The sequence below is a fragment of the Procambarus clarkii genome, chromosome 76 (assembly GCF_040958095.1).
Source record: "Procambarus clarkii isolate CNS0578487 chromosome 76, FALCON_Pclarkii_2.0, whole genome shotgun sequence".
Classification (NCBI taxonomy): domain Eukaryota; kingdom Metazoa; phylum Arthropoda; class Malacostraca; order Decapoda; family Cambaridae; genus Procambarus; species Procambarus clarkii.
In genome coordinates this window covers 27791727-27807459 of record NC_091225.1, presented here as the reverse complement: position 1 = coordinate 27807459, position 15733 = coordinate 27791727, and the positions used below count along the sequence as shown (strand labels likewise).

At 48.6% G+C, this 15733-nt stretch overlaps 1 protein-coding gene across 4 annotated transcripts in view; it reads right to left on the bottom strand.

Annotated features, from left to right (window-relative positions):
• Positions 1 to 15733, bottom strand: part of LOC123753455 (zinc finger protein 271-like) — a 351329-nt gene that overhangs the window by 243600 nt on the left and 91996 nt on the right. The window contains exons 1-2 of one of the 4 annotated variants that reach the window (XM_069313763.1): positions 11739 to 11877; positions 9573 to 9682 (exon numbers count right to left, since the gene is read on the bottom strand). The exons of 2 other annotated variants lie outside the window; for them this stretch is intronic. The gene's annotated coding sequence lies outside the window, so the exon portion shown is untranslated. Of the gene's footprint in view, positions 1 to 9028; positions 9093 to 9572; positions 9683 to 11738; positions 11878 to 15733 lie in introns of those variants that run through there. One more of the 4 variants, XM_069313764.1, reaches the window with a different exon arrangement.

Below are 15733 nucleotides of genomic sequence, written 5' to 3'. Positions count from 1 at the left end.
CCAAACCCATACACACACACACACACACACACACACTCTCAAAGGTCACGTGGTTCACGGTTCACTTCAACACCCATACAGTGGTACCTCGGAATGCGATTGTCCCTGTATGCGAGGTTTTCGGAAGGGGAGCAGTATTTACTCCAAAAATTTGTCTCAGAAGGCGAGGGTTACTTCGGGACGCGAGTTTGTTGATACGCGTACAGGCCGACCTAGCGCGTGGTGGTTCGGCGATCGTCGCCCCTCCGCCCCGCCGCCCCTCAGTTTACCATTGTCTCGCGCTCAGTGACTACCCCCACATCAATTCTTCTCGCGGATTTTCAGTGTTTTGTTGGATTTTTGGTGATTTGTCTATACAATTTGTTATTATATATCTCACCATGGGTCCCAAGAAAGCCAGTGGTAAGGATAAAGGCCAGAAAGCTCATGTGAGGATGACAATAGAGGAGAAACGAGATCATTCGGAAGCATGAGAACGGTACACGTGTTGTTGAACTTTGTAGGCAGTACAACAAAGCCACATCAACAATATGCACTATACTTAAGAAGAAAAATAAGATTATGGGGTGCTAAAGTGGCAAAAGGAGTAAGAACATTAACGGCACAAAGACCACAAATACTTGAAGTGGAAAAGTTGTTATTAATTTGGATACACGACAAGGAGTTGAGGGGTGATAGTGTTTCGGAGGCCATTATTTGTGAGAAAGCCAGGGTGTTGCACGAAGACCTTCTAAAGAATACCCCTGCAACGAGTGATGCAGATAAGAAAGAGTTTAAGGCAAGTAAGTAAGTAAGTAATTATCAAAAGAAGGCACCAAACCGGGAAGGCTATGTAGCACCATCAAATACGCAAAATAATCAGAGGGCGCTAAATATCACCAAGGATGCCAATACGAGAACAAAAACGCATAAGGCGAACGATATCAAAAGTATCCGAGTCACCAAGAATTCTATCGAGGGACAGGTGACCGCGAGGGGCGGTCGGAAAGCAAGACACACGCTCGTCCTGGAAGTCAGGACATTCAAGAAGGACATGCACGACCGTAAGAGGGACAATGCAACTAGGACAATAAGGAGCTGGGCGGCGCTCCATCAAGTGACCATGGGTTAAGCGAGTATGGCCAATACGCAACCTCGCCAGAGCTGTTTCCCACCGCCGGTTACGGTGGAAGGAGGACGGCCACGAGGAAACACAACATTTAAGAGTACGTAGCTTGTTACCAGTAACAGACAACCAAGAAGCCTGCCAACGGGTAAGGACTGAGGAATGGATAACCGGGTAAAAGTCGGAATACGGAATGCCTTTACGAGAGATGGGACAAGAGCGGACAGCTTCCTTAGCGGCAGCATCCGCACGCTCATTTAAAGACACGCCAATATGGCTGGGAACCCAACAAAACTCAACCGACTTAAATTTACTGTGAACGAGAAACAGCCAATGCTGGATCTCGACAACTACTGGATGAACTGGATTAAAGCACCCGAGAGCCATGAGGGCACTACGAGAGTCAACAACAACCACAAAGGAAGACTGACAACGAGAAAGCAGGAGACGAAGAGCATAGAGAATAGCATAAAGTTCCGCTGTAAAGATGCTAGTCTCCGGAGGCAAGCGACACATATAAGTGCGATCAGGAAAAACAACAGAGTAGCCAACACCGTCCGCTGACTTAGACCCATCGGTGAAGACAGAAACGGAGCGGGAGTGAGAAGAAAAGTGCTCGAGGAAAAGGCGTTTTAGAACCGTAGGAGGGGTAAAAGCTTTAGTGATACGAGTCAAGGATGTACAAAACCGCGGAAGAGGGACCCTCCACGGGGGCAAAGAAGGAACAACACGAGGAGAAACATCAGAAATACGAACGGAAAGAGAATCCTGTAGGTGAGATAACCGGACAGAAAGAGGGAGGTGGTGAAGAGGAACAGGAACCGCAGGAGGGGTAAAAGTTAAAGCACGACAGAGGCGAGAGGAAGGATGTTGCAAGGACCGCGCAAGATAGCGAAGACAGTAGCGATCACGGCGGTCCTGGAGAGACAGGAAGCCAGTGTCAACATACAAGCTAAGGATGGGAGTCGAACGAAAGGCACCAGAACTGAGGCGCAACCCAGTATGGTGCAAAGCATCAAGACGGCGAAGAGTAGAAGGAGAAGCAGACGAGTAAGCAGGGCAACCATAATCGAGCTTAGACAGGACGAGAGAGGAATGTAAAGCAAGGAGAGTGCGCCTATCTGCCCCCCAAGAAGTATGGGACAAGACCCGAAGGAGGGTAAGGGCCTTAGAGCACTCAACACGGAGGTAAGAGATATGGGGAGACCAAGACAAACGAGTGTCAAGGAATAACCCCAAAAGCTTCGCGGAATCTTTGTATTCAAGGGGATGACCATAAAGTGACAAAGAGGGACGAAGAACAACCCGTTTCCGCGTAAAAGTCATGGCACAAGTCTTAGAAGTAGAGAAGTTGAAGCCATGACCTGTGGCCCAAGACGACACGGCATCAATTGCAAGTTGAAGCCGGCGTTGAAGGAGAGGCGAATCATCACCCTGACAACAAAGGGTAAGATCATCGACATAGAGAGCGGAGAAGACACCAGAAGGAAGAGAGGAAAGAAGACCATTGAGGGCAACCAGAAAAAGAGTAGTGCTCAGAACACTACCCTGGGGCACACCTTCGTATTGCTGAAAAGAGGGAGAGAGAGCGGTACCAAGGCGCACCCGAAAGGAACGACGAGAGAGGAAGCTGCGGAGAAAGAGAGGGAGATGACCACGAAGGCCAAAAGAATGAAGTTGAGATAGGATATGATAACGCCAAGTGGTGTCGTAAGCCTTTTCTAGGTCAAAAAGGACGGCAACAACGGAGGTCTTCGCAGCAAAAGCAGTACGAATATAGACCTCCAAGTTCACCAGGACATCTGTCGTGCTGCGGCACTTGCGGAAACCAAATTGAGAAGGGGAGAGGAGGTGATGGTGTTCCAGGAACCACATCAGACGAACGTTAACCATACGTTCAAAGAGTTTGCAGACACAACTTGTGAGAGCAATAGGGCGAAAGTCCTTAGGGGAAGTACCCAGAGACCCCGGTTTGCGAACAGGGAGGACAACGGCATCGAGCCAGTCCTCAGGGACTGACGACGACTCCCAGATCCGATTATACAGACTCAGTAAATACTGAGACGTGCTCGGAGGGAGATGGCGAAGCATCTCATAATGAATACCATCGGAGCCCGCCGCCGTAGAACCGCAGAGGGCCAGGGCAGAACGAAGTTCAGAGAGAGAGAAGGGATCATTATAGGGAAGCTGAAGATGAGTGCAGAAATCTAAAGGACGAGACTCAAGGACAGGTTTACGAAGAAGGAAAGATTGGGGAAGATGAAGACCAGAGCTAACAGAAGAAAAGTGGGAACCCAGTTCGGAAGCGACCTGCAACGGGTCCGCCACAAGAGTATCATGGAGGTGAAGGACCGGTGAAACATCGGGAACGAACTTACCCGCTATCTTGCGGATACGCTTCCAGATCTGGGCCAGAGGGGTTTCGGACGTAATTGTCGAGACATAAGATGCCCAACATTCACGTTTAGCCGTACGGATGGCCCTACGGGCCACCGCACTCGCTTTCCGAAAGAAAAGAAAAGAATCGGTCGTCTGCCTACGGCGGTGCTTCTTCCAGGCTGCACGCTTACAGCGGACAGCCCGAGCACAGTCCGCATTCCACCAGGGAACGCACTTCCGTGGACCCCGAGAGGAAGAGCGAGGAATAGAGCGGAGGGCAGCGTCGAAGACAGTGTCATGAAAAAGGAGGAGAGCGCGAGAGAGGGGCAGAAGGGAGAGGTCAGAGAGAGTAGCACTGAGGGAAAATAGGGTCCAGTCCGCCTTAGCAAACTGCCACCTAGGGAAAGAGAGGGAAGGGTGAAAAGAGAAAAAGGAAACAAGGATGGGGAAATGATCACTTCCATGGAGGTCATCAAGAACCTGCCACGTGAAATCTAAGTAAAGAGAAGAAGAGCAGAGAGAAAGATCAAGACAAGAAAGTGTGCGAGTCCGGGAGTCCAAATGAGTGGGCTCACCAGAATTCAGAAGAGACAGGGAAGAAGAGAGGAGAAACGGCTCAAGGAGGCGACCCCGGGTATTCGTCAGAACGTCACCCCAAAGAGAATGACGACAATTGAAGTCACCCAGCAGGAGCACAGGCTCCGGCAAGGAGTCCAGGAGGTGTTTCAAATCAGGAAGAGAGAGCGGGACACTCGGGGGGGAGATAAATGGAACAAACTGTGTACCATTTCCCCACAAAGATACGAGCAGCAGAACAATGGAGAGGCGAAGGAAAAAGTAAAGGAACAAAGGGAACATCAGCCCGAATCAAGAGAGCAGAAGAATTAGAAGCCCCAGCAATGGCTGGGGGGGGGGGGGAGAGAAAGGAATAGCCACGAAAACGACCAGGACGAGCACCAAGCATTGGCTCCTGGAGACAGACACAAAGGGGCGAAAACCGCGAAACCAGAAGTTGGAGTTCGAGGAAATTGGCGTAATAACCTCGAACGTTCCATTGAAGAATGGACAACGACGAGAAGAGAAAGGACAAAACCAGAGAACAAGGAAGAAACAAAGGCGAAAGACCAACAGAGCACGTTAAAGAATATCAGGGTCGGGATCAGGGTCAGCAAAGTCAGGGTTAGGGGGCATGGGTAAACTGAGCAAAGACGGAGGGAAGGAAACGGGAGAACAGATCAGAGGTGGGCGGGCAGGGTCCGGAGGAGGAGGAGGAGACAACGGAGAGGAGCAGTCAAGGACAGCAGCAGGAAGAGGGGGAGTAGAAAGAGAGGAGCGCACCCCAGCAAGAGCAGCAACCGAAAGGGAAGCAGGGGCCAAAGAAACCTCCATAGCAGGAACAGGGGGCGCAAGCACTGAAACGGGAGGGGAAGGAGCAACAGAGCCAGAAGGAGGAGCTGAGGAAGAAAGCGAAGCCTTCTTACCCGCCGGGGAAGAGGAAGGAGAGGAGCCAGGCTTACGCTTCTGACTTAAAGAGACCGGTGTCCCAGCAACTACGTACCGGGCAACGGATTCCAGTGTCTCAACAGGAGAAGCCGAACGAGAGCACACACGACGGCCGTTAGGAGAGCGATGGACATCCGCCCGCACCGACAGGCGGCGGGGAGAGCCGATAGATGGAGGAAGAGGATGGGAAGGAGGATCGGAGGGGGACGAGGAAGAAGACACAGAAGACACGACAGACCGGGTAGAAGGAAGGGGAACCCCAGACAGAGGACCAGGAGGAGGATCCTTCGGGAGAGAACCCAAAGGGACAGAGGAGGGGGCAGTGGGCGCATCAGGGTCCAAGGCCCGGAAACGGTTGTGAGTCTGAGGAAGGCGGGAAGGACGAGGAGAGGAAGAGCGCAACACGCGAGCATAAGAGATATTAGCATAAGGCGGGAGCCGGCGAACCTGGCGCCTCGCCTCAGGAAAAGATAAACGCTCCCGGTGCTTCAAGTTGAGGACGGCTGCCTCAAGCTTGTAATGGACACACGCACGGGAGAAGGTAGGATGGGCCTCACCGCAGTTGAGGCAACGAGCCTGGGAGAAGTGCACTCCGACTTAGAGTGACCTTCGCCACCACACAAAGGACAGAGAGAGACAGTCCCGGAGCAGCGGAGGGCACCATGCCCAAACCTCCAGCACTTGTTTGCAGAGCCGAGGAGAAGGAATGTACTCCTGGACAGAGCACCTGGCACCAGCAAGAATGACAGAGGGTGGAAGGGTCCTACCATCAAAGGTAATCTTCACAACCCGGAGGGGTTGACGGCGACTACCACGAGGGGGACGAGTAAACGTGTCCACCTGGAGAATAGAATGGCCCTGGGCAGCGAGGATATGTCGAATATCGTCGTGGCAGTCGCGCAGGTCCCGAACACCGGTCGCAACATGGGGCGGGAGCAAAATAGTGCCAACACTGGCATTCAACTGAACGTTCTTCGAGACCCGAACGGGGGTCTCGCCAAGGCAGGATAAGGCAGCCAAGCGGGAAGCAGCATCCTGAGAAGGAGCAGCAACGACACGTGTACCGAGACGAGTGGGGTTGAAAGTAATGGAGGCATCCACGGAATCAATGAGATGTCGATGGAGGGAGAAATCGTCAGGAGGCGCAGAATCAAGAGGGAGGAGATCAAAATATTTGGCCCACGAAGCGGGACCAAACAAGGCTTGATAGGTAGCAGAACTGGAAGGAATCGAGCGAGGGCGGCCGTGACGAGGACGGCGGTGAGAACCCCCAGAGAGAGAGGGGTTAAAAGGCGCAGTAGTTACAACTAGAGAAGGAGCCGCGCCAGGGGACGAGGTAGTCACCACTGGGGGCTTGGGGCTCGACCCAACCACAGAGGAGGGAGGGGAGCCAGAGGAAGGAGTCAGAGAGGCCAAAGGAGGAGCAAGGTCGGGGCCCAATGCAGCGGAGGCTACAGAGCCCGGTCTTCCAATACGGACCGACTCGGGGGCTTGGTCGCCCACCCCACGAGCCTGAGAAGGTAAACCAGAAGAAGCCGAAGCAGGGGTAATCATCTTGACGAAAGAAAGAATTCACTCACGAATGTGCCCCCACACCCACCATGGAGCCACAATTAGAGGCAGGACACCCAACAAGAAGCTATCGCCGATCTTGTCGGGGCCTCCTAGGGGTGCGTCGCGAGTATACGCCCCACAAACGCCACCTTAAGAAACCGACAGTCCGTCGAGATCGGGTTCAGTGACGAAGTGGGGATTGACAATAAAAGGTTCCCCTCGCTCTCGACGTCGGGTACTGCAGTTCTACGGGTGCACGAGTATGCCTCCTCAAGCACCCGGGCGTCAAAATAGAAGAAGTCCAAGGGAAGAACCAGAACGAGCAAAAGGTCGGTAGGAAACGGCAAGCAGATAGGAGAAGAGGGGGGAGAAAAACGAAACAGAAGGAAAAGGAAAAGATGCCAGCAGAATTGGAGAGGACGACAGCAGGAGCATAAGGCTAGAAAAGGACAGAGGACTGTCCCAAGGAGCATCACACTCCGGCAGCCGCCCACTAAGCCCCCACACGGCGACAACGAGCTGAGCGGGGAGGGGGGAGTTTAAGGCAAGCAGGGGCTGGTTTGAAAAATTTAGAAAGAGAAGTGGTATCCATAGTGTTACAAGGCATGGGGTTATGTGATGTGATTATGGAAGGGGACTCCCCTTCCAAACAGTAACTCCTCTCCTCCTCCCCCCTCCTCACCATCTTCATACGCCTACAGCACTCGACAGTAAGGTAAGTAATAACTGGAACACAGTTTTGTAGGTTTATTTAGATGAATTAGGTAAATTAGGTATTAAAATTTAGTTTGATGTGGGGTTTTTGGGGTAGTCAGGAACGGATTAATTCATTTCCCTTTATTTCTTATGGGGAAATTAACTTCGGAATGCGAGTTTTTCGGAAGGCGAGGCGTCTCCAGGAACGGATTAAACTCGTATCTGAGGTATGCCTGTATATCGCTTCCTGCCTGCCTGCCTCCTTCCCAGCCTGCCTGCCTGCCTCCTTCCCAGCCTGCCTGCCTGCCTCCTTCCCAGCCTGCCTGCCTGCCTCCTTCCCAGCCTGCCAGCCTGCTTCCTTCCCAGCCTGCCTGCCTGCCTCCTTCCCAGCCTGCCTGCCTGCTTCCTTCCCAGCCTGCCAGCCTGCTTCCTTCCCAGCCTGCCAGCCTGCTTCCTTCCCAGCCAGCCTGCCTCCTTCCCAGCCAGCCTGCCTGCCTCCTTCCCAGCCTGCCAGCCTGCTTCCTTCCCAGCCAGCCTGCCTGCCTCCTTCCCAGCCTGCCTGCCTGCCTCCTTCCCAGCCTGCCAGCCTGCTTCCTTCCCAGCCAGCCTGCCTGCCTCCTTCCCAGCCTGCCTGCCTGCCTCCCAGCCTGCTTCCTTCCCAGCCAGCCTGCCTGCCTCCTTCCCAGCCTGCCAGCCTGCTTCCTTTCCAGCCAGCCTGCCTCCCTCCCTGCCATCATGCTAACGGGTAGTGTGTGTTAGGCTTATCTTCGGGAATGAGCCGTTCTCACCCCCACCACCAACAAACCACCCGCCCCCCTACATCCCATCTCTCAAGGTCACGCGGTTCAACCGCGTGACTACCACTCACTCCCTGCCTGCCAGCCTGCCTGCAAGCTAGCCTGCCTGCCTGCCTGCGCCTGCCTGCCTGCGCCTGCCTGCCTGTGCCTGCCTGCCTGTGCCTGCCAGCCTGCCTTTCCCTCCCTAATTCTCACTACTTCCATCCCTTCCTGCCTACCTCCTAGCATCTCTCCCTACCTCCCCCTCCCTCTTAGCATCTCTCCCTACCTCCTAACATCTCTCCCTACCTCCCCCTCCCTCCTAGCATCTCTCTCTCCCCCTCTCTCACTGATTCCCCCCCCCCCCTCATTCATGCTGCCTCCCACCTAAGCTCCATCGTCCATCCACCCACCAGTCAGCCATCACTGACGCAATGCGTGCATTTGGAGCCAACATGGTGCACAGATGTTTCTTGATTGTGCAGATATGTAAAACAAAAACACAGAATGAACATTCCAGCCTTATGGCAATTCAAAATAATTGGAATAATAGGCCGTGAATCTGTGAAGTCACAGTGGCAAACTGAACCATCGCCCACCCACCACCACAAGCCGGCGTGACGCTTGGCGGACCCCTTCCTACCCGAACTTTGTTCGGGTAGCGGGTAGCATGACTCCCAACCCCAATCGGGAAACTGGAAGTTTCGGATAACTAAAGTTCGGAAACCAAGTGGTGCTCTGTAGTTGATTATGGATATATGTAATGAAATGCTCCTATTGTTAAGAAACACTTTTTAAAAGAGTATTTTGTAATGAGCAGCTCTGAAAATCAGTTGATTACAGATAATGCTACATAATACACTTAATGTGTGTATATGTTACCACAAGTGAGGTACATAAAGGTATTTATGAGTAAGATGTAATTGTGTCTTTGACACTGATAAAATTAAGTACTGTGGTTTTATATACTGAAAATTAGCTAAAAATATATACTGTACAAGTAAATAAATTTTACCTTGCACCGAGATCCACCAAGCCTGTATGGTGTGCGTTTCAGTATTTCGGAAATCTGGAACGATTCTGGAATCTCTTATCTGCAATGAAACAATACATATTATTGCACTTACCAAAACATGGATGAATGTAGAAAATAGAGAACTATTAGATGAATATCAAATAAATGGATTTAATCTATTTCACACAGATAGATATATTAGACAAGGGAGAGGGAGTAGCCATGTATGTTAGGTAATATTTAAAATGTAGTCTCGAAAAGACTACATTTCAACAGAAACGTGCCACACACCAGTCACAAGACTGAACCTTATCGAGGCCAAACGTCTAAATGAGAGTATGAACGAGTAAGAAATAATACTTTAACACCAGGCATCATACACACAATGAATGCACCTGCAGACACACAACGAGCACTATCAACATAGCAAAGATTACTCCATAAAAAAAAACCATTAAATATGATTGACAATAAGATGAAATAATGCACAGTATGTCAATTTTGTGAAATTTTTTCATTACTGAACTAGGTTTTCAATGCTTACATTTGTTATTCTTGGCATTCTTTGCTTCATATCTGAAGCTTCGTTTTAAGTTTCCACTTCAGACGTGCCTTCCGCAGCTATGCATCTCCGGTTTGCAGCATCAAAATCATCTGCAATAGCTGAATATAATTAATAATATATCAGTGAGATATAGATTTATCATTACCTAGTAGTAGTGAACACTAAGAAATAACATAAATCAGCTTTCTAAAGAGATGTTTAATAATATGACACACATGATTTGGAACTTATAACTGGGTTAAGTACTTTGCACATAAGTCTCAAGGAGCCATTAGGAAACCCTGCTTGTGAATTAAAAATATTATGCTGTTTTTTAGATACTGTATGTGCAGCACAGTACCTCGCCTTTCCATACACCAGCACTGGCCCTCACCTCTTAATACACCAGTACTGCCCCTCACCACTCAATACACCAGTACTGTCCCTCACCTCTCAATACACACCACTGCCCCTCGCCTCTCAATACACCACCACTGCCCTCACCTCTCAATACACCACCACTGCCCCTCACCTCTCAATACACCAGCACTGCCCCTCGCCTCTCAATACACCACCACTGCCCCTCGCCTCTCAATACACCACCACTGCCCTCACCTCTCAATACACCAGCACTGCCCCTTGCCTCTCAATACACCAGTACTGGCCCCCGCCTATCAATACACCAGCACTGCCCCTCACCTCTCAATACACCACCACTGCCCCTCACCTCTCAATACACCACCACTGCTCCTCACCTCTCAATACACCAGCACTGCCCCCTCACTCTCAATACACCACACTGCCCCCTCACTTCTCAATACACCAGCACTGCCCTCACCTCTCAAACACCACCACTGCCCCTCGCCTCTCAATACACCACCACTGCCCCTCACCTCTCAATACACCACCACTGCCCCTCACTCTCAATACACCCAGCACTGCCCCTCGCCTCTCAATACAACCCACTGCCCCTCACCTCTCAATACACCACCACTGACCCTCGCCTCTCAATACACCACCACTGCCCCTCGCCTCTCAATACAACACCACTGCCCCTCACCTCTCAATACACCACCACTGCCCCTCACCTCTCAATACACCAGCACTGCCCCTCACCTCTCAATACACCACCACTGCCCCTCACCTCTCAATACACCAGCACTGCCCCTCGCCTCTCAATACACCACCACTGCCCCTCACTTCTCAATACACCAGCACTGCCCCTCACCTCTCAATACACTACCACTGCCCTTCGCCTCTCAATACACCACCACTGCCCCTCACCTCTCAATACACCACCACTGCCCCTCACCTCTCAATACACCAGCACTGCCCCTCGCCTCTCAATACACCACCACTGCCCCTCACCTCTCAATACACCACCACTGCCCCTCACCTCTCAATACACCACCACTGCCCCTCACTTCTCAATACACCACCACTGCCCCTCACCTCTCAATACACCACCACTGCCCCTCACTTCTCAATACACCACCACTGCTCCTCACCTCTCAATACACCAGCACTGCCCCTCGCCTCTCAATACACCACCACTGCCCCTCACCTCTCAATACACCACCACTGCCCCTCACCTCTCAATACACCACCACTGCCCCTCACCTCTCAATACACCACCACTGCCCCTCACTTCTCAATAAACCACCACTGCCCCTCACCTCTCAATACACCACCACTGCCCCTCACTTCTCAATACACCACCACTGCTCCTCACCTCTCAATACACCAGCACTGCCCCTCGCCTCTCAATACACCACCACTGCCCCTCACCTCTCAATACACCACCACTGCCCCTCACCTCTCAATACACCACCACTGCCCCTCACCTCTCAATACACCACCACTGCCCATCACCTCTCAATACACCACCACTGCCCCTCACCTCTCAATACACCACCACTGCCCCTCACTTCTCAATACACCACCACTGCCCCTCACCTCTCAATACACCAGCACTGCCCCTTGCCTCTCAATACACCAGTACTGGCCCCCGCCTATCAATACACCAGCACTGCCCCTCACCTCTCAATACACCACCACTGCCCCTCACCTCTCAATACACCACCACTGCTCCTCACCTCTTAATACACCAGCACTATAGCCAGCACCAGAATCTAATAATATTATAAAATATAAGTGTTTACTTACGATAATATTTGCGTGATTGCATGAAGCGTTTGTCTTCTTGCTGACTGCACGGACCACAAACTGACCGCTTTGTTGATGTTCCTGGCGGCGGATGACGCTGTGACGTCACAGGTGAGGGACGCTTTGCGCACTACTCAATCGTCGCTTGAACCCATCATAAAAGTTTTGTTATTTTTATTATTTTATTCTTATTTATTTTTATACAAGAAGTTACACTGGAGGTTAACAGAGAATATAGAAAATAAGTTGAATTAACATTCTTGTAAAGCCACTAGCACGCATAGCGTTTCGGGTAAGTCTTTAAACTAACAGTTTTTTTTTTTTTTATAAATTAACAGTAAAATTGATAAAAAATGTTACCGGGTATTTTATAGCTTTTCTTTACAGGTACAGATAATTTTAAGTAAAATAATTACAGTAAAATCAACAAAAATGTTTACAGGTAATTTGAAGAAATATTGACACAAAAGCAGATCAGAATAATACACAATAAAGAAACAAGGATTACTAGATACATGAGAATAGCATTTCAGGGTTATACATTGGTTCACTGAAGCACAATATGAGGATCATTTCGAGGAAAAGTTTCAAGGAATAATGCAGTAGAAAATGCACTCAATACAACAACCATGATATCAAATGATATCTAAGATTACAATGTTAAAGTAATATGGCTTAGGTACAAATATTGGGGGATTGAGTAGCACTAGATACAGTGTGAAGATAAAGCCCATGGTAGAAAACTATGAAGATGAAATTAGGTACTTTTTGGTTTTATTTTTGAATATGGCAAAAGTTGGACAGCTTTTCAAGTCATTAGGGAATAAGTTCCATAGACTAGGTCCCTTTATTTACATAGAGTGTTTACATAGATTAAGTTTGACTCTGGGGATATCAAAGAGATATTTATGTCTGGTGTGATGGGCATGTGTTCAGTTACATCTGTCCAGGAAGAGTTTCAGAACAGGGTTTGCACTTAGAAAAAGGGTTTTATAAACGTAATTTACACAGGAAAATGTGTGAACTGAATTTATGTTTAGCATGTTGAGGGATTTAAACAGAGGAGCTGTGTGTTGTCTGAAAGTAGAGTTAGTTATTGTCCTGATAACAGATTTTTGCTGGATGATGATGGGCTTGAGGTAGTTTGCAGAGGTTGAACCCCAAGCACAGCTACCATAAGTAAGATAGAGATAGATAAGTGCATAATAGAGTGAGAGGAGAGCAGAGTAGGGTACATAATATCTGATCTTAGAGAGTATCTTAGAGAGTATACCAATTGTTTTAGAAACCTTTTTAGTTATGTGTTGTATATGGGTGCTGAAGTTGGGTCTCTTGTCTAAGTACAGGCCAAGAACTTTCCATCATTTTTATTGCTAATGTTTACATTATCTATCTGAAGCTGAATTGCATTTGTTGATTTGCTTCCAAATAAGATGTAGTAGGTCTTTTCTATGTTTAGTGTGAGTTTGTTGGTTGACATCCACAAGTAGACTTTTTTTTAATTAATTGTTTACAACCTTATTTAACATGAGTGGGTTGGGGTCAAAGTAGATGAGTAGTATCATCAGCAAACAATATAGGTTTAAGTATGTTAGAGACATTAGGGAGATCATTGATGTATATAAGAAACAGGAGGGTCCTAGGATGCTGCCCTGTGGCACCCATACAGTTATTGGTAGAGTGGGAGAGGTTATATCATTGATGGCTACATATTAGTGTCTGTTACTAAGATAGGATCGGATATAGTTCAGGGCAAGGCCACGGATTCCATATTGGTGGAGTTTAAGTAAGAGGTCGTTATGGTTAACAGTATCAAAAGCCTTTCTCAGGTCAATGAAGAGTTCAATTGGAAACTCACTTTTGTCGAGGGCTGAGAAGATTAAGTCAAGCAGACTAACAATACCATCATTGGTACTCTTTTGGGAGCGGAAGCCAAACTGACAAGGACTTAGTATATTGAATTTTATAAGGGAGTAGATCTGTTTGTAAAAAAAATTAAAATATTTTTGATAATAAAGGTAGATTTGATATGGGTCTGTAATTATTTATGTCTGCCGTGTTACCTCCTTTATGAATTGGCGTTACTCTTGTTTTTTTAAGGATATCAGGGAAGGTATGATACTCTAGGGATTTATTGAACAGCAATGCTATGGGTGGTGCAAGGGCATGGGAGGCACTCCTGTATACCATCGATGGTATTTCACTAATGTTCCCCGCTTTGGTTTTTAGCGAGTGAATGATGGCCACAACATCTGGAGGGCTGACCGGAGAGAGAAGAGAGTTTGGATTGCTGCCTGAAAGATATGTGGTAACATGTGTCTGAGTCTCTGGGATTTTTCGGGCAAGGTTAGCACCAATCGATGAAAAGAAGCTATTAAATTCAGTTGTTGTTTCAAGATCTGTTGCAGGTACTCACTTAGTTGTACTCACCTAGTTGTGCTTGCGGGGGTTGAGCTCTGGCTCTTTGGTCCCGCCTCTCAACCGTCAATCAACAGGTGTACAGGTTCCTGAGCCTATTGGGCTCTATCATATCTACACTTGAAACTGTGTATGGAGTCAGCCTCCACCACATTACTTCCAAATGCATTCCATTTGTCAACCACTCTAACACTAAAAAAGTTCTTTCTAATATCTCTGTGGCTCATTTGGGCACTCAATTTCCACCTGTGTCCCCTAGTGCGTGTGCCCCTTGTGTTAAATAGCCTGTCTTTATCAACCCTGTCGATTCCCTTGAGAATCTTGAATGTGGTGATCATGTCCCTTACTAACTCTTCTGTCTTCCAACGAAGTGAGGTTTAATTCCCGTAGTCTCTCCTCGTAGCTCATAGCTCTCAGCTCGGGTACTAGTCTGGTGGCAAACCTTTGACCCTTTTCCAGTTTAGTCTTATGCTTGACTAGATATGGACTCCATGCTGGAGCTGCATACTCCAGGATTGGTCTGACATATGTGGTATATTATGTTTTGAAAGATTCCTTACACAAGTTTCTAAAGGCCGTTCTTATGTTAGCCAACCTGGCATATGGTGCTGATGTTATCCTCTTGATATGAGGTTCAGGGGACAGGTCTGGTGTGATAACCCCAGGTCTTTCTCTCTCTCTCTGACTCTTGAAGTATTTCATCTCCCAAATGATACCTTGTATCTGGTCTCCTGCTTCCTACCCCTATCTTCATTACATTACATTTGCTTGGGTTAAACTCTAACAGCCATTTCTTCGATCATTCCTGCAGCATGTCCAGGTCTTCTTGAAGCCTCAAGCTGTCCTCCTCTGTCTTAATCCTTCTCATAATTTTGGCGTCGTCAGCAAACATTGAGAGGAATGAGTCTATACCCTCTGGGAGATCATTTACGTATATCAAACAGGATAGGTCCGAGTACAGAGCCCTGTGGGACTCAACTGGTGATTTCACGCCATTCTGAGGTCTCACCTCTCACTGTAACTCTCTGCTTCCTATTGCTTAGGTACTCCCTTATCCACTGGAGCGTTCTACCAGTTACTCCTGCCTGTTTTTCCAGCTTATGCATCAACCTTTTATGGGGTACTGTGTCGAAGGCTTTCCGACAGTCCAAAAAATGCAGTCCGCCCATCTTTCTCTTTCTTGCTTAATCTTTGTTACCTGATTGTAGAATTCTATCAAGCCTGTAAGGCAAAATTTACCCTCCCTGAACCCATGTTGATGGGTTGTCACGAAGTCTCTTCTCTCCAGATGTGTTACTAGGTTTTTTCTCACAATCTTCTCCATCACCTTGCATGGTATACAAGTTAAGGACACTGGTCTGTAGTTCAGTGCCTCTTGTCTGTCTCCCTTTTTGTATATTGGTACTACATTAGCAGTCTTCCATATTTCTGGTAGGTCTCCTGTTTCCAGTGACCTACTATACACTATGGAGAGTGGCAAGCAAAGTGCTCCTGCACACTCTTTCAATACCCATGGCGAGATTCCGTCCGGCCTAACAGCTTTTCTCACATCCAGCTCCAATAGGTGCTTCTTGACC